Below are 25,467 nucleotides of genomic sequence, written 5' to 3' on the forward strand. Positions count from 1 at the left end.
GTGGGGCATGAGGTCTCCACAGTACATCGATGTTGTCGCCAGTGGTCGGCGGAAGGTGCACGTGCCCGTCGACCTGGGACCGGACCGCAGCGACGCACGGATGCACGCCAAGACCGTAGGATCCTACGCAGTGCCGTAGGGGACCGCACCGCCACTTCCCAGCAAATTAGGGACACTGTTGCTCCTGGGGTATCGGCGAGGACCATTCGCAACCGTCTCCATGAAGATAGGCTACGGTCCCGCACACCGTTAGGGCCGTCTTCCGCTCACGCCCCAACATCGTGCAGCCCGCCTCCAGTGGTGTCGCGACAGGCGTGAATGGAGGGACGAATGGAGACGTGTCGTCTTCAGCGATGAGAGTCGCTTCTGCCTTGGTGCCAATGATGGTCGTATGCGTGTTTGGCGCCGTGCAGGTGAGCGCCACAATCAGGACTGCATACGACCGAGGCACACAGGGCCAACACCCGGCATCATGGTGTGGGGAGTGATCTCCTACACTGGCCGTACACCACTGGTGATCGTCGAGGGGACACTGAATAGTGCACGGTACACCCAAACCGTCATCGAACCCATCGTTCTACCATTCTTAGACCGGCAAGGGAACTTGCTGTTCCAACAGGACAATGCACGTCCGCATGTATCCCGTGCCACCCAACGTGCTCTAGAAGGTGTAAGTCAACTACCCTGGCCAGCAAGATCTCCGGATCTGTCCCCCATTGAGCATGTTTGGGACTGGATGAAGCGTCGTCTCACGCGGTCTGCACGTCCAGCACGAACGCTGGTCCAACTGAGGCGCCAGGTGGAAATGGCATGGCAAGCCGTTCCACAGGACTACATCCAGCATCTCTACGATCGTCTCCATTGGAGAATAGCAGCCTGCATTGCTGCGAAAGGTGGATATACACTGTACTAGTGCCGACATTGTGCATGCTCTGTTGCCTGTGTCTATGTGCCTGTGGTTCTGTCAGTGTGATCATGTGATGTATCTGACCCCAGGAATGTGTCAATAAAGTTTCCCTTTCCTGGGACAATGAATTCACGGTGTTCTTATTTCAATTTCCAGGAGTGTATGTTCGATATCTCGGATGTCTCATAAGCTGTGAGTGATGTTCCTGTAGTAAGGCCCAAAAGTCAAGCACATTCTTACTGCCGTCTCGGAAAAGATAACTCACAGTCAAACCTCGAATCCAAGTCACTGCATTTGTCTTCGTTCGGGGATAATATGTCCTATCTGGGAGAAGTAGTGTGCGTGGTTCTATTGTTTGCGGCCCCACCCGAAGGAGGAAGGCGATCATTTTTTTGACCAAACACCATACGTCCGCCGAAGGCCCGCATATCAGGCGATGCTCCTCTGTGTCTATAACATTGCACTGCGGACACAGTGGCTCGTCCGCCATATGAATTGTATGCAACCTGGAACGAGTCACGTATTTCCCATTTACCACCTGATACCACAGTGCGCTTTCCCGTATCAAGGTGTGGATGGTGCACTGTACGCCATACCACTGACCACGTAACTGTTGGTTGGCGGCGCTCTACGGCATTATTCGGCCGTCGTCGAGTCAAGATGTGATACATATCACGTGCCGTTGCCGTCCTGGTAGTCGGTAGTTCCATATGTACATAACTGTATTCCACAAAGAAGGTTCGCATATGGGCAAGCGATGGTGAGATGTGAGCCACCGCTACCGGAGCCGAACGAGAAGGTGGAGCGAGTTCGTCTATCAAGCTGCCCGTCAGACTTGTCTGGTGTCGTGTCCATATCTTTATCGTTGTGGTTACATAAATAGCCACTGCTCGGTCGCGTACGTGGACTAGTCCAAGACCTCCACGACTACGAGGAAGGGTGAGGGTTTCGTATCCTACCTTAAAAAGCAGACCTGTGCTCACAAAATATCTGAGTGCCGCCAGGATTCGGCGGGCCAACACCACCGGCATAGGAAGAACTTGTGCCAGGTGGGGGATGTGAGAGGCTAGATAAGTGTTGGCAAAGGTGACCCGTTGTATCATATCCAGAGCCCTTAACCTGTGACTTCAGACACACGCACGAATTGTTTGCAGAAGATGTCTGTAACTCAGTGCCACCGTGCGTCGAACGTCTGTAGTGAAGATAATTCCTAGGCATTTCATCTTGTTGATCGGATGTAATGGTGCCACACTTCCTGTCGGGAGTCCTCTCCCGATGTTCATTGCTCCCGACTTTGCCATGTTCAGGCGGCTTCCCGTAGCCATACAATACAAATTAATCCAATGCAAGGCCGCTCTTGCCTCGTCGCCTGACCGTGCTAAAAACACTAGGTCATCTGCGTATGTTCGGCATATAAACTTGTTGTGCCTTATCGTCATTCCCTGGAGTCGATTCCGGAGCCCGCAAAGCAGCGGCTCGACAGCGATGGCATACAATATCGTTGACAGCGGGCACCCTTGTCTGACCGATCGTGAGATGGTGATGGGCCCCACCAAGCGTTCATTGATGAGCACTTTGGATACGGCTCCGTGGAGTAGTCTCATGACGACGGTGACAAAACTTTCCGGAAACTTCATTTTCGTCGTCGCGTCCGTGAGATAAGCATGACTCAGCCTGTCAAATGCGCGATCGAAGTCTATCGATACCAATACAACCCGGAGACGACATGTTCAAGCCAGTGCGATAACATCGCGGTAGTCGCTGAGTGCCGTTTGTATATTGCTAGCTCCTCCTAGCTGGGTTTGGTCGAGTGAAATCACTTGGCGTATTACGCGTTTAAAGCGTGCTGCAAGTATCCGGGCGTAGATCTTGTAGTCGCAATTAAGAAGGGTCAGTGGCCGGTAGGCCTGTATCCCTGTGCCGCCAGATGGTTTGTGGATGGGGATGATCATTCCTTCCACGAAGGAGGGTGGAAGAGGCACGTTGGGAGACATCAATTCGCAGTACATGGCAGTCCATCGTGAAATCATGAGATCTTTAAATGTACGATAGAACTCTAACGGAAACCCGTCGGGCCCCGGCGATTTGTGCGACGCTCCCTTATCAATCGCTTCCAGTACGTCGTCAACTGTGATTTCACCTGTTAACTCCAGGTTGGCCGACTCGTCGAGACACGCGGAGAGCGTTCGTTGGACCTCATGAAAGGCTGCCTGATCGTGTTCCGCTTCTTCATAGAGATGACCGTAGTTTCCACAAAAGCGTTGGCAATGTCTTTTTGCGTTGTCATGCGGCGACCATCTGGCAGTACGACCGTCTGTATTAAGGTTCTGCGGCTACGTTGTTTTTCTCTGATAACGTGATACATCGACGGGGATTCTTCACGGACTCGTTCAAAGGCCCTTGCACGGATTGCGACACCCTCCAGTCGGCGGCGCGTTATGGAAATTATTTGGGCCTGTGCTCGTTTTATACCGGCACGACGCTCCTGTGAAGGTGCTTGTACAGAAAGTTCGCGGAGCATCGTGAAATAAAATTCCGTCGTGTATCGCCTCCACATCATCTGCTCTCTTCCGTATGCAATTAACGCTCGGCGCAATGCAGGCTTAACGCATTCCAGCCACCACTGCAACGTCGTCGGATATGTCGGGAGGCGTCGTTCACACACATGCCAAGTGTCTTCGACTAAGCGTTTGCACTCAGGTTCTCTAAGGTGTGCTGTATTCAGTTTCCAAACACTGCGACTCCTCCACACTTGTTGACGACTCAGGGAGACCGTGCATATATATGCTATGTGATCTGAAAAGGCGACAGGCCACAATTCCGCATCGAGGATCACAGGTTCGAGACGACGTGTTACGTAAATGCGATCGAGACGACTTGCAGAGTGACTCGTGACGTAGGTGTATCCACGTCTGTCGCCATGTCCCATGTATCAATGAGATTCATGTCCTGTATGAGTTGCCGCAGCTCTGGGCATGAAGTATAACGTGAGTGTTGATCTTTTGGTGCGAGCACGCAGTTGAAGTCGCCTCCAAATAAGACATGTTCATACCGACCTAAGAATAGTGTTGCAATCTCCTCTGCGTAAAATCGGGTTCGGTCGCGCCGTCTGTCTGACCCCGACGGTGCGTAAATGTTAACGACCCGTTCTCCCAGCACTGTGAGCGCCAGTCCTCGCGCTGACGGCAGGTACACCACGTCCTCGGCTACTATGCCGCTACGTAGAAGTATCGGTGTTCCGCTGCCGCCGTCGGTAGTAGGTGTAATGTACGTATCGTACTCAAAGAGGTCAGGGAAGCTCTCAACACATACTTCCTGCAGCAGAACGATGTCGACGTCTGACGCATGCAACATGTCTCGTAATAATTGCAATTTGACAGGCATTCTGATCGTATTAATATTAATAGAGGCTGTTCGATATGCCTGCCGCTGTTCCTCAGTGCGTAAAGCGCACATGAACGCTTATGTTAATTTGTGTGTTGCTGCCCGGTGACATGCTATCTGTGCGTCAGTCTGCATCTTCTGCGCGGTTAACATCCGGTGGACGCAGCACTCGCCATTGCGGGTGCGTCGTCGGTGTGGGGCTCAGTATCGGTTTCGTCGGCCCAGTTCCTGTGCTGGAGGTCCAGCTCCCGTCGTGTCTCTCCGGCCGGGCTGACCGAAGGCGGTGGCGTTGCTGCGGTGGGTGGAGGGACTCCTTCCGTGGTCTTTCCGTGCGGTGTGTCTGTATTCAACCCCTGTCTAGCATCATTCGCGTCGCACTGCTGTGTGGGAGGTAGAACCTCCCGCTGCGCATCCGGATGCCCTGTATCGACGTTACACCCAAGTCCGTCTGACGTGGACTGCAGTAAGCAGGTATCCGACGGCGCTAGCCGTCGTTTCTTGTGGCGCTTCGGTGATCGTTGTTTGCGCGTGTGCGCCTCCGTATCCGAGTGCGGAAGTGACTCCCGGTGCTCAGGGACGAAAGCAGCTGTCGGCACAACAGCAGGATCAATTTCCATTTCTCCTACCGATCCTTTCCGCTCGGTTAAGTGCGTCGTCGGCGCCGGAGCGGCAGAGGTGTGCGTCGTTTCGTCACTGGAGGCGGTCTCTGCCGCAGTCGGTTGACGTAAACTGTCAGGATTCTGTAGCGGGTCATTGTTCGGGATGGGATCCGTTCGAAAAGCGTCCGCATACGTTAGTGGCAGCGGCGTCAACGTGGACGGAGGTACGGGTTCGCCGGTTGGAACTTGCACTATCCTCCGCTGCATACATTCGGAACGGACGTGGCCCTCTTTCCCGCAGCCTGAGCATGTTTTGGGTTGTTTGTTGTTTGGGTTGGACTATAGCTCTGCATCCGCCGATGAACAAGTACGAGGGTACATGTTGTGTCAGTTCTATTCTGATTTGACGCACCCCATTGAGAACGGGGTAAGTCGTGAAGTTGGACCATTTTTCCTCAACGTGGCTAAGCACTCTTCCATATGGGCGTAAGGCGTCAACGACCAAGTCAGACGGAACCTCGAACGGAAGTTAGAAAATACGTATGTTTCGTAAGCCCAGTCCTGCATGATCAATAGTTACTTCTCCAACATGTCCATCAGAGTGATGAAATTTGAGTCCATGTTTAGTATCTCGGATGATTCTGTTACATACTGCATCGTTAATCAGCTTGACGTAAACAACACTGCTCACTATGGAGAGGTGGATTCCGATAAGTTCGTTGTAGTCAAGTTTAACTTCGTTTCGTAGGAACCTTTCTATTTCGTAGGCTTTCGGTCTCGCATATTCATTCGAAAAACTAATCTTGAGAGTCGACTTTCGGTATGCATGTGCCATTCTATATCGAGTCGTCTAAACGCACGAGTATGCCGAGCGCGAACTTCTCCGGCAGGGACGTAAACAGACGTCCGTGCCGTAGCACCGCCGAAGGCAGACTGACTACTCAGCTACCGGGGGCGGACATTCCTACACAATGAGAACAAAACACAAACTTAATAGAAATGCTGATATACACTCATATACAGACACAAACGGACGCACAGAACTGGGAACTACTCAAGAAATAATGAATAGCACTAGGTTACCAAAGTAACAACTCAGTACAGAAATGTTTGAAGAAAGGTGATGACACTGACATACATAAGAAATCGGGCAACTTCGTTGTAACAGTTGTGATGCTCTGTAGTCAGCAGATATTAACAGAAATAGGGTATAAAATGTAAAAGAGCATGGAAATTTTGTCACCAACCATTCAAAATTTTTAGAAAAAATCCGACTCGGAAAGCATGATCCCACCACGATAGAAACAAACGTGAAAATGTGACAAGACATATCTCCCAACCTACAAGAAAACTTCCAAATCCAAGGGGCAATCACAGGAAAGAAACACATAATAGATTACCAATCATATATTAGCAACCAAACTTTATTTAAACTAATAAAACATACAATAGATGAATTACCCTCTTGACCACTTAAGTAATGATTTGAACACACGGAAGTTAGGACATATTATTCCTCTTACCCATACGCGCAGTCACGCGTACACACACAAACACACACACACACACACACACACACACACACACACACACTCACACACACACACACCAGTCGAAAAATATAAATAACATACATACAAACAGAGCAATAGCAGACCCTCTCAAACCACCAAAAGAAAAGAAAAGCGATCGCATCTCTCATTATCAAAACAAAATATACTTGATGGCAGCTAGCAGTGGACCTAAAAAACGCTGAGACATAAATGTATTTTGAGTCAGTGAAAGTGGTGTGTGCAAAAAACTTGCATATTTATAGGGAAAATAATAGTAATTATTATAGCGTTTAATAATATTTAATAGTATGAGAACTGTACACAGTCCCAGTAAACAGAATTGTAAGAAACACAAAATAGTTACAGTGACTATTGTAGAAACTTTGAAATAAAGTGAAACGAATATGGTCCAGATCAGTCTGTTAACAGTAGCAAGACAAAATTCTTTCCGTTCCGCAGCCATATGTGTGTTAGTGAAAGCAATACGATATTCATGTTCTTTCATCTTAAATCGTCAGCACTTCCATGCAGCTAAATTCAGCTTTCCTCTTTAAGGAATTTTTTGAAGTACAGGGTGAATGTCTGTAAGATTATAGCCGCTTTTTAATCCACACTTTGTTTATCGAAATATAAAAGAAACTGCAGACAGTGCGAGGTCATTAGACTCCAAAACGGAAACAGTTAATTATCGTAGATGAGGTCTTTCAGTTGATTACAAATGCACACAGGCGTGTGGGACGCTCCCTGGACCCTTCTAACAGAGACCAGGCACCAGCAATGTTGTGCGGCAGACTGGACTATGGCAGCGGTAGTGACACGGCTGCAGCTTCACTGACTCTGGCCTACACGCCACACAACATCACGGCAAGCTCTCCGTTCTCGTTCACTGTCGGCTCCTGACTTCTTCCGGTAAGCGGTTCAGCAATGGCACTTCCGCGTCTAACTGTTAGGATGGGTTCATCTTTCACGCCTTTGTCGATGCTCCTTAGACAGAAAACTTGTAAAAAAAACATTGAAGAAACAAACGACGGACAAGGAACCAAAATTGGCAGTTGGAATAACGTTGTCTTACGAAATTATAGTAATACTAAACGGAAAAAGTGCGGCTTTCAACCGGTTGAAACGTCCCCTTAGAACAATTATACACGACTGTGCTTAAACTGACACACAATATTTTTTAGCGCAACGCAATGTGACTTTCAAAAATCCCTACAAAAGAATGGCCCTGACCTACATTAACCTATACCTTTCACAAATCACTTACCTCACAAAAATCTTCGTTACTCGAACTACTGCAATACGGCGAGCGCCACTACTGCCAGCTAAATAAAAGATTCAAACTACTGAAGGCACTAACTACTGACAGGCATAGTTAGCAAATTAAAGATTTTAATAGAGAACAAACAATGTATTTACCTTAATAGTCATCAAAAGTCATAATATATACAGCAGCTCATGACATCCATTTTTACAAATTTCAAAACTCCGCCATTTCTCTCCCCACATCCACCACTGCTGGCGGCTCACCTCCAACTGCGCAGCGCTACGCGCTGTTCACGTCTAGCTGCCCAACACTACAATGGCAGACAACAATGCAAACTAGCCACAGACTGCACACAGCACAGCCAGTGATTTACATACAGAGAGCGCGGCGTTACCAATATAAGAACCTAAACAGCCTACTTACACGGTTTCCCATAAGACGGAAAACTGTGAGATCGTCAAGTAGTGAATTAGATGTTCTGTTGTAAGGACCTTTTAACTTTACAGTAAAATATTTATGTGAACTGCTTCATGTCTAAAAACAAGTATGTGAAAACGAAAAGTAATGTATGAGGGGGAGTTGGAAAATAAGTGTCCCCTGTCGACTGTGGGCGAGTTGTGTGATATGGGCGAAAGACGACACGGCAGTTGAACGCGCACGTGCAAGACACCGATACACCATTGGGCAGAGGTAGACCGCGATCAAGAAGATGGCACTATCGCAGTGCCTGCTCAAAGCGGAGGTCAGCAGCTCGGTCTTTTCCCGCAGCTATGGAGAGAAGGTGCGTTTTGGAGTCGTGGTCAGAGGTATAAGTGAGAGCTGTTATCCGCTATGAATAGGCACGTGGAGTATCAGGCACAGAAATTCATAACCGCCTTGTTGAGGTGTACGGGTCAGGTGTGATGTCGAGGCAAATGGTGCGGAGATGGTGCCTGCAAGTCAGTGATGGACGTCAGCAAGTGCAGGACATACCGAGACTTGGACGGACGCGCACGGCCACTACAGATGCAAATGTCAGGCAGGTAGATGACATGATTAAAGTGAACCGGCGTATCACCATCGACGAGTAGCGGCAGAACTTGGAATCGGACATGAGCGAGGTCACAAGATCATCCACGACATTCTTCGATACAGGAAGGTGCCAGCACCATGGGTGCCCCGCCAACTGACCCCGACACACATGAAACAACGCATGGCGTTCAGCCTGGAACAGCTCGTACGTTATCACGAATTAGGCAATGACCTCTGTTTCGTATTGTGACCCGGAATGAGACGTGGGTCCACCATTACACGCCCCAATCGAAGGCCGCATCCATGGAAGGGAAACATCCGTCATCACCTGTCCGGAAGAAGTTCAAAAGCACTCCGTCTGCAGGTAAATTGCTACTTACCGCTTTCTGGGACGCCAAAGGAGATTTACTGCTGGACTTTCTGGAGGATGCAACCATCAATGCTGCGCGGTACTGTGCCACTCTGTCGAAATCTAAAGAGGTGGTTCGGAGAAAGCGGCGTGGCCTCCTCAGATCTGGCGTTCTGCTCTTGGATGACAATGCGAGACCACACTCGGCGACGGCAACGCAAAACCATATTGGAATTCTTGGTTGGGAGCGCCTACACCATCCGCATTACAAATGGCTCTGAGCACTATGGGACTTAACTGCTGAGGTCATCAGTCCCCTAGAACTTAGAACTACTTAAACCTAACTAACATAAGGACATCACACACATCCATGCCCGAGGCAGGATTCGAACCTGCGACCGGAGCGGTCACGCGGTTCCAGACTGAAGCGCCTTTAACCGCACGGCCACACCGACCGGATTTCGCACTAAGTGTGTAAGTAGGCTGTTTATGTTTTCTTTATGTAAGTAGGCTGTTTATGTTTTCTTATTGGCAACGTTACGTAGCGCTCTATATGAAAATCACTGGCTGTGCTGTGTGCAGTCTGTGGCTAGTTTGCATTGTTGTCTGCCATTGTAGTGTTGGGCAGCGGCAGCTGGATGTGAACAGCGCGTAGCGTTGCGCAGTTGGAGGTGAGCCGCCAGCAGTGGTGGATGTGGGGAATGAGATGGCGGATTTTTGAGTACAGAATGGATGCCATGAACTGATATATATATTATGACTATTAAGGTAAATACATTGTTTGTTCTCTATTAAAATTTTTCATTTGCTAACTATCCCTATCAGTAGTTAGTGCCTTCCGTAGTTTGAATCTTTTATTTAGCTGGCAATAGTGGCGCTCGCTGTATTGCAGTAGTTCGAGTAACGAAGATTTTTGGTGAGGTAAGTGATTTGTGAAAGGTATAGGTTAATGTTAGTCAGGGCCATTCCTTTGTAGGGATTTCTGAAAGTCAGATTGTGTTGCGCTAAAAAATATTGTGTGTCAGTTTAAGCACAGTCTTGTATAATTTGTTCAAAGGGGACGTTTCAAGTGACTTCCATCTGTTTCCTGCTTTGAAGAAGACTCTCGGCGGAAGGCGCTTTGGCAGCAATGCTGACTTGAAACAAGCCGTTCAACGCTTCTTCCGTATGCAACGCCCTGAGTTTTTCCTGGAAGGCTTTTTGAAGCTTATAAAGCGATACGACAAATGTCTCAATGTACTTGGAAATTATGTACAAAAATAAAGATATATCTTGTCTTTAATGTCTCATTCTCTTGTTTTTTTTTCCTTTCACACAAAACTCTGACCACAGTCGACAGGAGAAACTTATTTTCCAACTCCCCACGTAATGTTCAGGGAGACCTACTGGGGATGGATATCTAAAAAGGCGAAACACATTTGGATGCACAAATAAAGTCCCACGCAGCATGAAAAAAGGGGTTTGCTTGATAACTACTTGACTTTAACTCTTCGATAATGAAGCATCCCTGAGAATGAGCAAAGTATAGCAACATATTAAATTAAACAGAAAATAAATGTACTGAATGAGAGTGTTCACTCTGTCTTCAGGCCACAAGTGGCCCATCGGGACCATCCGACCGCCGTGTCATCCTCAGGTGAGGATGCGGATAGGAGGAGGCGTGTGGTCAGCACACCGCTCTCCCGGTCGTTATGATGGTTTCCTTTGACCGGAGCCGCTACTATTCGGTCGAGTAGCTCCTCAATTGGCATCACGAGGCTGAGTGCACCCCGAAAAATGGCAACAGCGCATGGCGGCTGGATGGTCACCCATCCAAGCGCCGGCCACACCCGACAGTGCTTAACTTCGGTGATCTCACGGGAACCGGTGCATCCACTGCGGCAAGGCCGTTGCCTACTGAATGAGAGTAAGGTGAAATAAACAAGAATATCGTACTATAAGCAGTCTTTCATTGTTTTATACAATACTCCTGGTTCCTAACCTCGTCATTTGTATTCCCATATAGGTGCGTGTCTACATGCAGTTTACGCCAAGAGCTCTGCGAGCAGCAGGACTCGGAGCAGCTCCCGCAGTGTGCTCCAGTGCACGGACGGCCCTGTGCTTTGCTCTGAGGCCCCGGCAGCCTCGTGCCTCCCAGCTGTTTACCTGGCCACACACAGGGAAGCAGCCCAGTTGCTGCGGCACACGGCCTCCCATATCGGCAAATACCAGACCCACCCACCCACCCACCCACCCTCACCCCTGCTACACACGAAGCGAGCTGCTCGGTACTGTGGCACTGAGAAAGCGTGAAGGACTGTAAAACACGTCCGTATGCGACAAGACATCCAGATTTCAGAGATATGTCTTCTCGGCAGTTACACGGTTTATTCATTTCTCATAATCATCGCCAACTAAGCATTGCCAAATTGCCATCTATGCGTTTATTTACCGTCTTTTTTTGTTTTTTTTATTTAATCTGATTTCATTTCCCTTTCCTATGGGTGACGGAGGGCTGGCACTGGTAAATTTTTTCCCCTTCACTAAAATGATTTTTGAAACCTACAAGAATGATGTCGAAATGTGAAAGTGATTAAATGTTCATATATATCATCATCATCATCATCATTTAAGACTGATTATGCCTTTCAGCGTTCAGTCTGGAGCATAGCCCCCCTTATACAGTTCCTCCATGATCCCCTATTCAGTGCTAACATTGGTGCCTCTTCTGATGTTAAACCTATTACTTCAAAATCATTCTTAACCGAATCCAGGTACCTTCTCCTCGGTCTGCCCCGACTCCTCCTACCCTACTGCTGAATCCATGAGTCTCTTGGGTAACCTTGCTTCTCTCATGCGTGTAACATGACCCCACCATCTAAGCCTGTTCGCCCTGACTGCTACATCTATAGAGTTCATTCCCAGTTTTTCTTTGATTTCCTAATTGTGGACACCCTCCTGCCATTGTTCCCATCTACTAGTACCTGCAATCATCCTAGCTAGTTTCATATCCGTAACCTCAACCTCGTTGATAAGGTAATCTGAATCCACCCAGCTTTCGCTCCCATACAACAAAGTTGGTCGAAAGATTGAACGGTGCACAGATAACTTAGTCTTGGTACTGACTTCCTTCTTGCAGAAGAGAGTAGATCGTAGCCGAGCGCTCACTGCATTAGCTTTGCTACACCTCGCTTCCAGTTCTTTCACTATGTTGCCATCCTGTGAGAATATGCATCCTAAGTACTTGAAACTGTCCACCTGTTCTAACTTTGTTCCTCCTATTTGGCACTCAATCCGTTTATATTTCTTCCCCACTTACATTACTTTCGTTTTGGAGATGCTAATATATACTCCTGGAAATGGAAAAAAGAACACATTGACACCGGTGTGTCAGACCCACCATACTTGCTCCGGACACTGCGAGAGGGCTGTACAAGCAATGATCACACGCACGGCACAGCGGACATACCAGGAACCGCGGTGTTGGCCGTCGAATGGCGCTAGCTGCGCAGCATTTGTGCACCGCCGCCGTCAGTGTCAGCCAGTTTGCCGTGGCATACGGAGCTCCATCGCAGTCTTTAACCCTGGTAGCATGCCGCGACAGCGTGGACGTGAACCGTATGTGCAGTTGACGGACTTTGAGCGAGGGCGTATAGTGGGCATGCGGGAGGCCGGGTGGACGTACCGCCGAATTGCTCAACACGTGGGGCGTGAGGTCCCCACAGTACATCGATGTTGTCGCCAGTGGTCGGCGGAAGGTGCACGTGCCCGTCGACCTGGGACCGGACCGCAGCGACGCACGGATGCACGCCAAGACCGTAGGATCCTACGCAGTGCCGTAGGGGACCGCACCGCCACTTCCCAGCAAATTAGGGACACTGTTGCTCCTGGGGTATCGGCGAGGACCATTCGCAACCGTCTCCATGAAGCTGGGCTACGGTCCCGCACACCGTTAGGCCGTCTTCCGCTCACGCCCCAACATCGTGCAGCCCGCCTCCAGTGGTGTCGCGACAGGCGTGAATGGAGGGACGAATGGAGACGTGTCGTCTTCAGCGATGAGAGTCGCTTCTGCCTTGGTGCCAATGATGGTCGTATGCGTGTTTGGCGCCGTGCAGGTGAGCGCCACAATCAGGACTGCATACGACCGAGGCACACAGGGCCAACACCCGGCATCATGGTGTGGGGAGCGATCTCCTACACTGGCCGTACACCACTGGTGATCGTCGAGGGGACACTGAATAGTGCACGGTACATCCAAACCGTCATCGAACCCATCGTTCTACCATTCCTAGACCGGCAAGGGAACTTGCTGTTCCAACAGGACAATGCACGTTCGCATGTATCCCGTGCCACCCAACGTGCTCTAGAAGGTGTAAGTCAACTACCCTGGCCAGCAAGATCTCCGGATCTGTCCCCCATTTGAGCATGTTTGGGACTGGATGAAGCGTCGTCTCACGCGGTCTGCACGTCCAGCACGAACGCTGGTCCAACTGAGGCGCCAGGTGGAAATGGCATGGCAAGCCGTTCCACAGGACTACATCCAGCATCTCTACGATCGTCTCCATGGGAGAATAGCAGCCTGCATTGCTGCGAAAGGTGGATATACACTGTACTAGTGCCGACATTGTGCATGCTCTGTTGCCTGTGTCTATGTGCCTGTGGTTCTGTCAGTGTGATCATGTGATGTATCTGACCCCAGGAATGTGTCAATAAAGTTTCCCCTTCCTGGGACAATGAATTCACGGTGTTCTTATTTCAATTTCCAGGAGTGTATATATATATATGGCAGATTCGATTGAAAGTTTGCAAAGTAATATTTCAGAGCTAGATCAGAAATGTAAGGACTATGGTATGAAGATTAGCATCTCCAAAACGAAAGTAATGTAAGTGGGAAAGAAATATAAACGGATTGAGTGCCAAATATATATATATATATATATATATATATATATATATATATGGAAAAGTGCAGTTTAACGTTAGTTTTAAAGTTGTTTCTTGCGACTTAAAAGCAAATATTGATGACCAGATTAAGAAGAAATGAGTGGTTTTGTGAGCCAGTGTTTCCTTAAGGCTTTCATCGGCATTTGTAACAAGCTGGAAAACCTCATTCACAATAATTAACTGTTTCCTTTTTGAATGCTAAAGACCTCAAACTGTTGGCAGTTTTTTTGTATTTTCACAAACAAACTGTAAATTAAAAAGCAAATATAATTTTGCAGACATTCACCCCGTATTTCAATAAAATTCCTTAAAGAGGAAACTTGAATTTAACTGAATGGAAGAGCTGATGATCTAAGATGAAAGAACAGGAGTAATGTATTGTTTTCACTATTACATATAAGGCTGCAGAAAACATGTTGTCCTCCTTGTTTGTAGCACGAGTGAATTATTTCATTACACTGCACTGCACTGTAGAACTGCTTCGGAACAGAATAAAGTGGGAGGAGGTGGAGTAAGACATGCCTTTAGAGGTGAAGTGCTAATCTTGTTGTTTGGTTGACCTGTGTTATAGTGAGGTGTGGGAGACGGTGTGGTTGGAGATACAGGATTATCGACAGAAATGATTACAATGGAAGCCAGGTCATGCTTATTGCGTGGAAAGAAAGGTACTGAAGGAATATCCAGATGAGTGAGAGAGAAGGGAGGGTTTTATCTAACAGGAAGGGTAAATAACTGAGTAGGCTTTCTTGTCAGGGAAAATTGCTGTAGTTGCACTGTTGCTTTATGGGGTGTGCACGAATTAGGTTTGTGCGATGTGTCGGTACTGGATTACAAACTCGTTAGGATTCTTAACTAGTGCCTGAAACGTTGCGGTTGATGGACTCAAGTTAACGGAGAAAATGTAGTATACGTGAAGAAGTTGGATGTGGTGCAATTAATAGCAGTGATGGCTGCTGTGGGTAGGAATCGTGTGACCAGAGCGACGACTAATATTCGTGTGTACTGCAGGGCGGTGTTACAAGGAAGTCGTCATTCTTATTACGTTTGTACCACAGCATTGACGAGTATGTTACTCGTCCCCAAGTTTGCATCTTTCAGTGCCTGTCAAACTCTGTTCACCCGAACCATCTGCTGTGACGGAATGCATTTGCTTCCTGATCGTTGGGACTCACGAATTAAACACCAGTCGAAGTGAAAACTCGTTGAACAGCGAAAGTCATCTGAGACATAAACACACAAGACTAAAGTACTTTGCCAGAACACACAGTAGTCTGAGTATTCTACGGCATAGGACGAATGGCTGGGAGTACATGCTGTGGCTGCATCCCATACTTGCAGAACTGTTTCCGCACTGGCAGAGTACTGGTGTTGGTGTGCTATGATGCTAAATATCTCCCCCTTTAATCGCCACAATGGACCAGTAACACGCTATGGAATCAGAAAGGAGAAATCTACTTGCACATCCAGTGATATCGAGAATGGCTGGAGGTGGTGTCAGTGGAGATGGTCAATCTGTGTTTCACTAGGAGACAGCAATGGCAAAGTATGTGCTGAGGACTCCACCTCTGCGAGCAGACACACCTGCATGAATAATCCCACAGCCTCTTGTGGTGTGATGTCATACAGTTGGTGCGACTGGGCATGGATGCAGGCGGCAAATGGCCGTCGAGAGGGTCACAGCAGGTTCCAGGATTAGCTCTTCGCATCAGTCTGTGGACATAGTTACAGTGGTCCTGTGAGGTCTGAATATGGCACTGGTTGAGCGTGTTGTTATGACCAAAGCTGGTGCCTTTGGTAGACCATCGGCTCTTATCTGACTGTGGTATCAAAAGGCTTTGATCATAGAGAACACCTTGCGTTCACTCTAGGGCCCATTTGCTTATGCCTACACGTTAGTAACTACTGTTATGCTGAGCGTGCGTTCGTGAAGGCAAGTGCAGAAGATCAAATAGCCGGCGAGATCTGCACCCAAGGGAAAATTCGTCAGGAGTGCAAATTTTTTACAAGGGTGGTCCTCTAAATGGCGAGAAAGATGGCCAAGGCTTCCTCAGATGGTGACATCGCCATGCTTTCCTCACCTGATCAACAACTCTGCCTTCGAATTGGAAGTCAGTCAGGTGAAAAGGGGGGGGGAGGGGGGGGGGCGGGGGACGCTGGTTGGATGTTCGATGCATTGGCTGAAATATTTAAACTGAGGACCATGGTCTATTATGTACCGCAGGGAGATTTTTAAATTGCGAAGGCAGTCGCAAGGGCGTCTATGGTAAAGTCAGCTATTGTTGCAGATATCCGTGCACGCAGGGTGTCGTTTGATACCCTTTGTGACCAAACCCCCACGATTTTAAATTTAATCTTTAATCGACCAAATGCCGTGATTTAAATGTCTCTCTCGTCAGCGTATTAAATTTAGACAATTATTTAAAAGCGTTCCCCTTATCGTTTGCCTAATAGCTGGCACTTCTTACTCGATTTGCAAGCTATTACATGCATGAAATATTAAATGACTGACTTTTGTTTGACCAGTGTATTATTATTTTGGATAAGACGAAGCTTATTCTTTACCCAAGCAATGAATGGATATAGGGGTTTCGATACTCTGACAAACACTCACTCTTAAAGGTCACTTTTCACAAGTATCACTGCCTGCCTTCCTTGGACTGTACCCATCCTACAAACAGCAAACTATTTCTCAGCTGGACTTTCTGCGATGAAACTCACCATAATTACCCATATGAAATAAATCTTACTTGCCATTGTTTGTGGTCGCTAAGCCCTAAATGAACTAATTGCTTTAATTGTTGTATTGAAACATCTACTTTGTAGCAATTAATATTGAATTATTTATTACTGGTAATTCTCTCCAGCAATTTAAAAAAAAAAAATATGGCGACGATTTCAGTTATCCATCTATAAAACCATTACGAAACTTTACTGAAATTACACTTTTTCTTAATATTGAAATATGGAAAAAATAGAATTTAAATTTACTTGAATGTAATTAAAATTGCAAGTTACTCGGAAAATTACGCTTCTATCCAAAATGACCAGTGGGTTTAAATAGAGTTTACTATTTATATTATATTATTACAACACTGATATCTGCAAAGATGCCAATGTTTTTCTTAACTTCTGTTTTTAGCTTTAGATTTATGCTTTGTTGTTGCTTTATAGAACTTTGACACTACGAACTGTTCATGGAGTAGGTAAATAAATTACTGGTTAGGCGAAATTCGCTACTTTAAAAGTTCACCCAAACATACTGATGCGCTAAGCCGTTACAAATGACTTTACACAGAATTAAATACAAAGTCTTGCTGTTGTTGTGCAGTGCTATTCGTTGTTAGATGTTCAGTGTGGTTACATCCAGTGTGCAACCGGGTCTTCACCTCTCCGTGCTTGTATACGAAGTGCATCCAAGGTACGCCGGGTATTGCACCATTGCTTTTACCTATCCTTTGCAACCATAAACAAATAAAGCCGTTTAGTCAGGAAATTCTTGCCTCCAAGACGTCATACTTTACAAGACGACTTTCCACAGTGCACATAAACGACACCATACACCTTACGGTGAATAGCACTTATTACACAATACCATTGTTCACCTCTGTAGTCATCAGCAACAGGTCCTCTCACGTCAAGGCTCAAGCTATCTCTGCCTTTCCGCTAGGGTTGTACACGTCACCAAATGGACGCTCTAATGACCCTCCCTTGGCCACTAAAAAAATTATTAAGTATTCCTGATAGAGCAAAACGAACAGACAGACAGGCAGCCTCGAAACTTTCCGCTGTAAAATTGATTGTAACTACTGTTCCCTACTCTTACCAAGTCCTCTTTCCTTACTACTATTAAATGATTTAAATAAATCTGTCCTTTGCTCTTACTTTTGAACATGAAAATTGAAACTGACTTTTACATCAAAAATAAATTATTTAGAGCTGTGGATCTTAATTATTGTCTTCTTGGTTGCAAAAGAGTAAATAATTAATTCTGCAATAATGCGTGGAGTCTCCGGAGTGCAATCGACCGTACTCAAGGTCAAAGTTCTTCTTAGAGGCAAGCGTAAGAAACAGCTTATCAAGATCTGCGTCGTAATGTAGCTCTGAAAAATTATTGACGCTGTTATTGAAGAGCAAGGCAGATGCATATGATTCTGAACAACTATGATTGTCTGTGTCGGTAGAGCAAGTTCCACAAATTTTCGCTTTTCAAAAAAGAGAATCTGTTCATTCCAAAAGACTGTCTTATTAAACAGGGCTCCCACAGAACTCCCTAGTATTCAAAACCTAAGTATTCTGCTTGCTTTCACTCTCTATCGTAATTATTAGGACAGAAAAGATGAGCATAATAATCACTTAAGAAATGAGAAAAATTTTATCTTTTAAGATAACAATTCTTGTTTCATAAAAGCGATCTTCTCAGTGCTCTACTATTACAGAATATATTCAGCTTCTTACAAGAGCGTATATTGATAAAAATTAATATCCTGATATCTCGAAGCAATGGCGGCTGTTGTTTCTTTCTTTACTATAGAAGTACACCTCATTTGAAAATACGTCCTTCCCTATCAAGTCTACTATCAGAAAAAAATCATTAGTAAAGTCACGGAATACACTAGTTTGTTAAAAATCACAGAACGCTCACAAGCCAACGATGCTATTTTCAACGCTGCCCTCTCGCAGGCGAAATTAATAGTTCAGGTTATTTATATTTGAGTTGTTTCTGCTTACGATGTGTTGTTTATGTTCAATGAAGAGTTGAAGAATGTGTATAACGCCACGCTTCTCTACGAATCAGAATTCGCTCACAGTATCCCTACATTTTTGACTCTAATATTGCAAAATTATTAGGAGCTTGGAGGTCATTACATACAATAATAGCATAAACTACTCTTATATTTTACAAACTATTATCTCTTTAGCATTTAAGATTCAAACTTCTTATACACGAGTCGAAAGTAGTGAAGACAAACCCAATGTGGCTAGCTACTTCCGATCTTTCTTACAAGGTAATACTCGCAAAAAATTGTGGCGCTCGCTGTATTGCAGTAGTTCGAGTAACGAAGATTTTTGTGAGGTAAGTGATTTGTGAAAGGTATAGGTTAATGTTAGTCAGGGCCATTCTTTAGTAGAGATTTTTGAAAGTCAGATTGCGTTGCGCTAAAAATATTGTGTGTCAGTTTAAGCACAGGCATGTACAATTTTTCAAAGGGGACGTTTCAAAATGTTACGAATTTATTCACGCATCCCAAGTACATAGTTGTTCCGTTATACCTTGGTGACGTTATGTCGATGACGCAAAGCAGAGAATGTTTTAAATGCCAGATTGTTTCTTTAGGCAAGCGCTCTGGTCACCCATGATGTACTGGCAATAGCGAGTAGTGAATCAGCTGCTTGACGAGCCATTTGCAAAATTTGTCCATGGTGCATTGTGTATTGAACCGGGGACCTGCAAACAATCGGAGAGGCTTCGCCCCGCCGTAGCCGTGGTCCACAACCCCACAGCAGTCCACCAACCTCACCGCCGGCCCTCCCTTCGGCCCCAGTGGACAATTCCCCTCCCTCCCCTCCCACACCCCTTGGAACTTCTCATATCAGACGAGTGTAACCCCAAATGTTTGCGTGGTAGAGTAATTACGGTGTATGCGTACGTAGAAACGGTGTCTGCGCAGCAATCGCTGACATAGTGTGACAGGCGGAATGAGGGGAACCAGCCCACATTCGCCAAGGCAGATGGAAAACCGCCTTAAAAACCATCCAGAGGCTGGCCGGCACACCGGACCTCGACACTAATCCGCCGGGCGGATTCGTGCCGGGGACAGCAGCGCGGCTAGCCGGTCGGGCTTTCTCCAGGGTACTCTTTATGGCATCAACCAGGGCAAAAGACGACTACTGTTGGGTACTGTAGGACAACAGAACTAAGATATTAAAACGTCACGCCTAAGGCTGAAGTTTTAATGGACGAAGAGCGAAAATGTAGTACAACTTTTTTTTCCTTTCATTACTTATTTTGTGGGTGATATCAGCTAGAAAAAGTTTCCAGTAGATCTGGAAGTATGTGTAAAGTTTGTCGAAAGCCTCTAAGCGCTTTTGCTATCAATTATTGTAGAAATATAGTTTATTTCCGCACCTTGAGCTGCACTCAGTTTGTAACTTTGCTACTTGATTTTATTTTGTTATTACCTTTAAGTTAAGTTTGTACCTTTTAATAATCAGATTACGACAACACCTTAAAGTTTTAAATTCGGTCAATAATTACATGAAATAATGAAAATAAAATTTTTGTGGCATCCGAAAGCTGTCAGATGGGCAACATGCAGTTGTGATGGGGTGCTCGTTTTATCCGTTTAGTGACATACCGGGTGGTTGTAATTAAAGTGCAACTACTCACGGATGTCCGGCGCAGACTGTAATTATCGTACAGCAGCAAAACTTGATAGATATGCTCATGCGGTAATGTGGAACCGGTTTATGCTGAAAAACAGATCACTTCTAAATTGTAGCCACCAGGTGCAAATCTGGCGCTGTGTGCTGTTTGTATGACAGCACGACATCCACGCTGCCATTTGCCAAGCCACAACGTGTGAACAGTACGGCTATTGAGCAGAGAGACCTTGGGCTGTTAGTGAAACTGATGTATGTGACCGGCAGCAATTACAGTGCTGCATTGAGAGAGTATCGCCGACTTGAACGTCTGAGGAAAGGCCCGAGGTCATTAAAAGGTTCAAAGAAGACTGTAATGAAATTCGAAAATGAGGGTGAGGTTGGTGTGTCACCTGGAAGAGGAAGGCGTGTTATCCAAGTGCAAGTTATTGTCGAATTTGCTGTTTCTGTAACTCCCCGTGCAGCACTGTGCCCGGATAGTGGTAGTGCTCATGCAGTGTCACTAGAATTGTCCATCCTATGATCAACAACACGAAAACTTTTGCGGTCTATTTAAAACTGGTACCTTACAGGATACAGACGGTGCAGCAATAGAAATCTCATGATCAGCAGCAACGTTCAGAATTTGGTTCAAATGGCTCTGAGCACTATGGGACTTAGCTTCTGAGGTCATCAGTCCCCTAGAACTTAGAACTACTTAAGTCTAACTAAGGACATCACACCCATCCATGCCTTAGGCAGGATTCGAACCTGCGACCGTAGCGGTCTCGCGGTTCCAGACTGTAGCGCCTAGTGCCGGCCGGAATGGCCGAGCGGTTCTAGGCACTAGAGTCAGGAGCCGCGAGACCGCTGCGGTCGCAGGTTGGAATCCTGCCTCGGGCATGGGTGTGTGTGATGTCCTTAGTTAGGCTTAAGTAGTTCTAAGTTCTAGGGGACTAATGACCACAGCAGTTAAGTCCCATAGTGCTCAGAGCCATTTGAACCATTTGTAGCGCCTAGAACCGCTCGGCCGCCCCGGGCGGCGTTCAGAATTTGCCTGCCGTTTCTGGCACGGATCGAAGATGATGACATGTGGTCTGGAAGTACTCTATGAAGTGACGAGGCGCATTTTACACTTCAGGGTGGAGTGAATACACAGAATTGCCGAATTTGGGGTAATGTTGAACTGTGTGTTGTTCGCAAAAGGCCATTGCACTCGTCTTATGTGACTGTGTGTTGTGGGTTCAGAAGCACCTTTATTCTACGTCCGTTCTTCTTTGAACAGAATACAACCAGAGGGCCTGTCAAGTGCACGGTGATGTCTGCACGTTATCGAGACCTCCTTGTAGAGGATGGGATTCCTGGTTTGGAAGAGCGCAACTGTGTGGAAACCACCGTTTTCATGCAAGATGGGACAACACCTCATGTCGCTCGTCCAGTGAACTGTCTGCTTAATGCAATACTCCTCGATTGATCTCCAGAGATTTTCCTAATGCACGGCCTACAAGGTCACCTAATCAGAATCATCTAAAAGAGCGCGTTTACCAGCCACACTTTCGATCGCTGCCTGATCAGAGGGCCAGTGTACTGGAGCATGTTGCTCAGATTCCACCGGAATTGCAGTGATCAACTGTTGATCACGTATTTTTACGGATGAAGCATCTCGTCGACGTCTTCGGTGCTCATATTGATCAGATTGATTAATAACAAAATCAACAAAAAGCCTGTTTGACCTTTTCTGCCCACGTCCCATTCCTAATCCATTACAAATGGAAACGTTTCTGTGCGTCTTTCTTGTATTTCTACCTAGTGGCGAAAATTTGGACTGATTTTATTTTTCAGAATGATTAGCTTCAGTATTATCACATTCGAATGTATACCTAGTTACGCTTCCATACAGTAAGTACAGCCCACAGTGGACCAATGTAAGTAGCTGCAGTTTAATTATAGCCAGCTGGTAGCCACATTGGTACAAAAGGGAAGAAGTGAAGCACTTTAACGGCTTCGCCCCGCGATACCAATTACTTTACAGTTTCACATACGCACTAAGGTGACACAAGTCATGGGATACGCCCTAATATCGTGTGGGACATCGTTTTGCCCAGCGTAGTGCAGCAACTGGACGTGGCGTCGACTCAACAATTCGTTGAAGGCATCTGCAGGAATTTTGAGCCGTGCTGCCTTTATATATGTCCGTACTTGCGAAAGTGTTCCCGGTGCAGGATTTTATGCACTAATTGACCTCCCGGTTATGTCTCATAAATATTCGATGGGATTGATGTCGCCAAATCATTCGCTTGAACTGTCCAGAGGAGGATGTGCTTTACTGCTGTAAACAAATTATCCCAGCTCTGTGAATAACACAGCTCCACCCGTCCTCCTCACACTGCACCTGCAATATCGCCTTCTACTTGAATGTTACAGCACTTCTGGCATAGGTACTGCCACAGAGGAAGAAGCAGCCCGCAATAAAACTACAGGCACGTTACTTATTGTGAGCTAAGGTCTTAAAAACATAGCAGTCTCCTATCTGCAAGACGTACAGTTAGACCATAAGTTAATTATGCATACATAAAACTAGTTACATGGGCGTTGATCACTGTATCACAGGGTTAGTACAACGTGGTCTGGGTTACAGAAGTGCAGACTGACAACTCTGAACATTTATTCATTAAACACATCCGTTTGTTAACAAACATTTTTAATAAACAAAGCTTATATGCCAAGGAACAGAGCAAAACAATTTGTTTAAATACGGTAACATAGTAATACTGGTAGCTACTTAGACGGAGGGTGTGTCCACAGGGTACGTCAGTACTTACATTACATACTGCCCAATCCGTTAAAGGTTATGTAAGAAATTAACTCGGGCCACCTCGGAAATAACCAATACTATCATTGGCCAAAACAGAAGTTTACACTTCTTATCCAGCTACGTAACACCTGTAGTTGTCAGCTTCTTTCCAATCCAATCCCAGATATGCATATTTTAATCCAGTTCTAACTCGCAGTTAAACTCATCTGACATGAGCATTGTTGAGCATATCAGGGATACCTTACAACGTACTGTTCAGAAGAGGTCTCCACCCCCTCGTACCCTTACGGATTTATGGATAGCTCTGCAGAATTCATGGTGTCAGTTCCCTGCAGCACTACTTCAGACTTTAGTCGAACCCATGCCACGTTGTGTTGTGGCACTTATGCGTGCTCGCGGAGACCTTACACGATGTTAAGCAGGTGTATCAGTTTGTTTGGCTCTTCCGTGTATTACTATTACGAAGAGTCGCACTTGTACTCTACAACCCTAAGGCAACCTGACAGACATAAAATAACTTAGAAGACTGAGCTGCTAACCACTTCTTAATAGATTATTTACGAGCCCCTCGACAGACCGTGAAGGCACAAGGCAAGTCTACCGACCGCCGTGTTATCCTCTTCCTCGCGGCGTCATGCGGATGCATTATGGAGGGGCAAGTGGTCAGCACATCGCCATCTCCCTGCTTTTGCAGACTTACCAGACCGCTGAGCCGCTACTCCTCGGTCAGGTAGCTACTCAGTTGGCATCACAAGTCTAAGTGCACACCGCACCAAAGAAAAAAGTCTTGGCAGTTCTCAGAATCGAACCCGGATCCTCCATATGGCAGCAATCTACACTGACGATATACTACAATGCATAAAAGTATGATAAAAGCAGCGTAGATCGCATGAAATAATTTTATAAAAAAAGATGACCGGTTTCGATCCATATTTGATCATCTTCAGACCGTTGCTTCTTGCTGACAACTGGAGACGGTGGTATTGAGCCAAAAATGCTCCAGGATGGCATGAACAGCACCTGCTGCGACTGCTGAAATTTTCAAAACTATGTTTCAAAAAATCATAACCCATAAATTTTTTTTCCATAGATTCACTGGAAATCGCTGTGTTACAGAATAATAAACTACAATCGTACAACAAAGGAAACCTCAACGAAGCCAACATGCAATATCCAGTCTAGGACAGGGGGTAGACTCGATCACTGTCTAAGTTAAGCAAGCCACTATAGGTAATTGAAGAAGCATACTGCTTGTATTTGAAATTCCTTGAAATGGCTTGAATCTATTCACAATAGATTTTTCCATACCGAAAGTTCAGCTGCACTCGCAACACACCGCTTGCAAAGTGCAAAATAGTTGGCAGGAGAAATCCGTGGGCGGGGAGTGTTGTTATATTACCGTCGCCGGACGCTGTACGGAGTGTGTACTGCAGTCAGAACGTCTAGACGTCGAGGCACGGAATCAAAGAGGGCTTCAATATGTTGCTGGGGGACACGCCATCAAGCGATTTTTAGGTGTGTACACAAGGCAATGACAGTGGTTGCAAAAAGATCTGAATGAACAAGTTGCCGACTGACCGTACCCCACTCATGTGCTGTGAGCTTCATGTCAGGCCAGGGACCAGTGATACCCGCCACCCTTCGAAGAAGGCTCGCACGTTCCTCACACCATGTGACTGGGCCTTGCGATGCTGAAACAACGAATTTGGAGCTGCCTGCAGTAAGGGCAGCACCTTGGGTTCTAATACCTCCCATATGTAACGGTTACTGTTCAGATATGTAGCAGGCGAGATCAGACGTTATAGCCAATGTCAGCCAAAACCACTAAACTTCGCGTCTGTTCATTAAGCCGCTCAACCATTCCGTTCGCTACAGTATAAGACGTACACGGTCATCATTAAACGGTACGTTAAACCAGAAATCTTCCGGAAACTCTACATTTTATCACTCAACCCGTTACTGACGGCGTTCACGTTCCCGCTGAAGACTGAGACGTTGGTGGTTTCTGGTTAACGGACGCCGACGCAAAACCATGCATTCCACCGGCAGACGGCGCCAAAGCGTCGACGAACGCATGTTCACACCCGCTGTAGTCCTACGATATCGAGTCAAACACTGTGGACAAAGCTGATTTGTCCTTTACGGCCATGTAGATATGATGCAGGCCATACCATTGCGTGGTCCTGTGCCCGCTATGTACGACCCTCTTCATCCACTGGTTCCACACACGTATCACTGCCAGTCACAGTATCCCGGGCCGGCCGGTGTGGCCGAGAGGTTCTAGGCGCTTCGGTCTGGAACC

The sequence above is a fragment of the Schistocerca cancellata genome, chromosome 2, assembly GCF_023864275.1.
Source record: "Schistocerca cancellata isolate TAMUIC-IGC-003103 chromosome 2, iqSchCanc2.1, whole genome shotgun sequence".
In the NCBI taxonomy this organism is placed as follows: domain Eukaryota; kingdom Metazoa; phylum Arthropoda; class Insecta; order Orthoptera; family Acrididae; genus Schistocerca; species Schistocerca cancellata.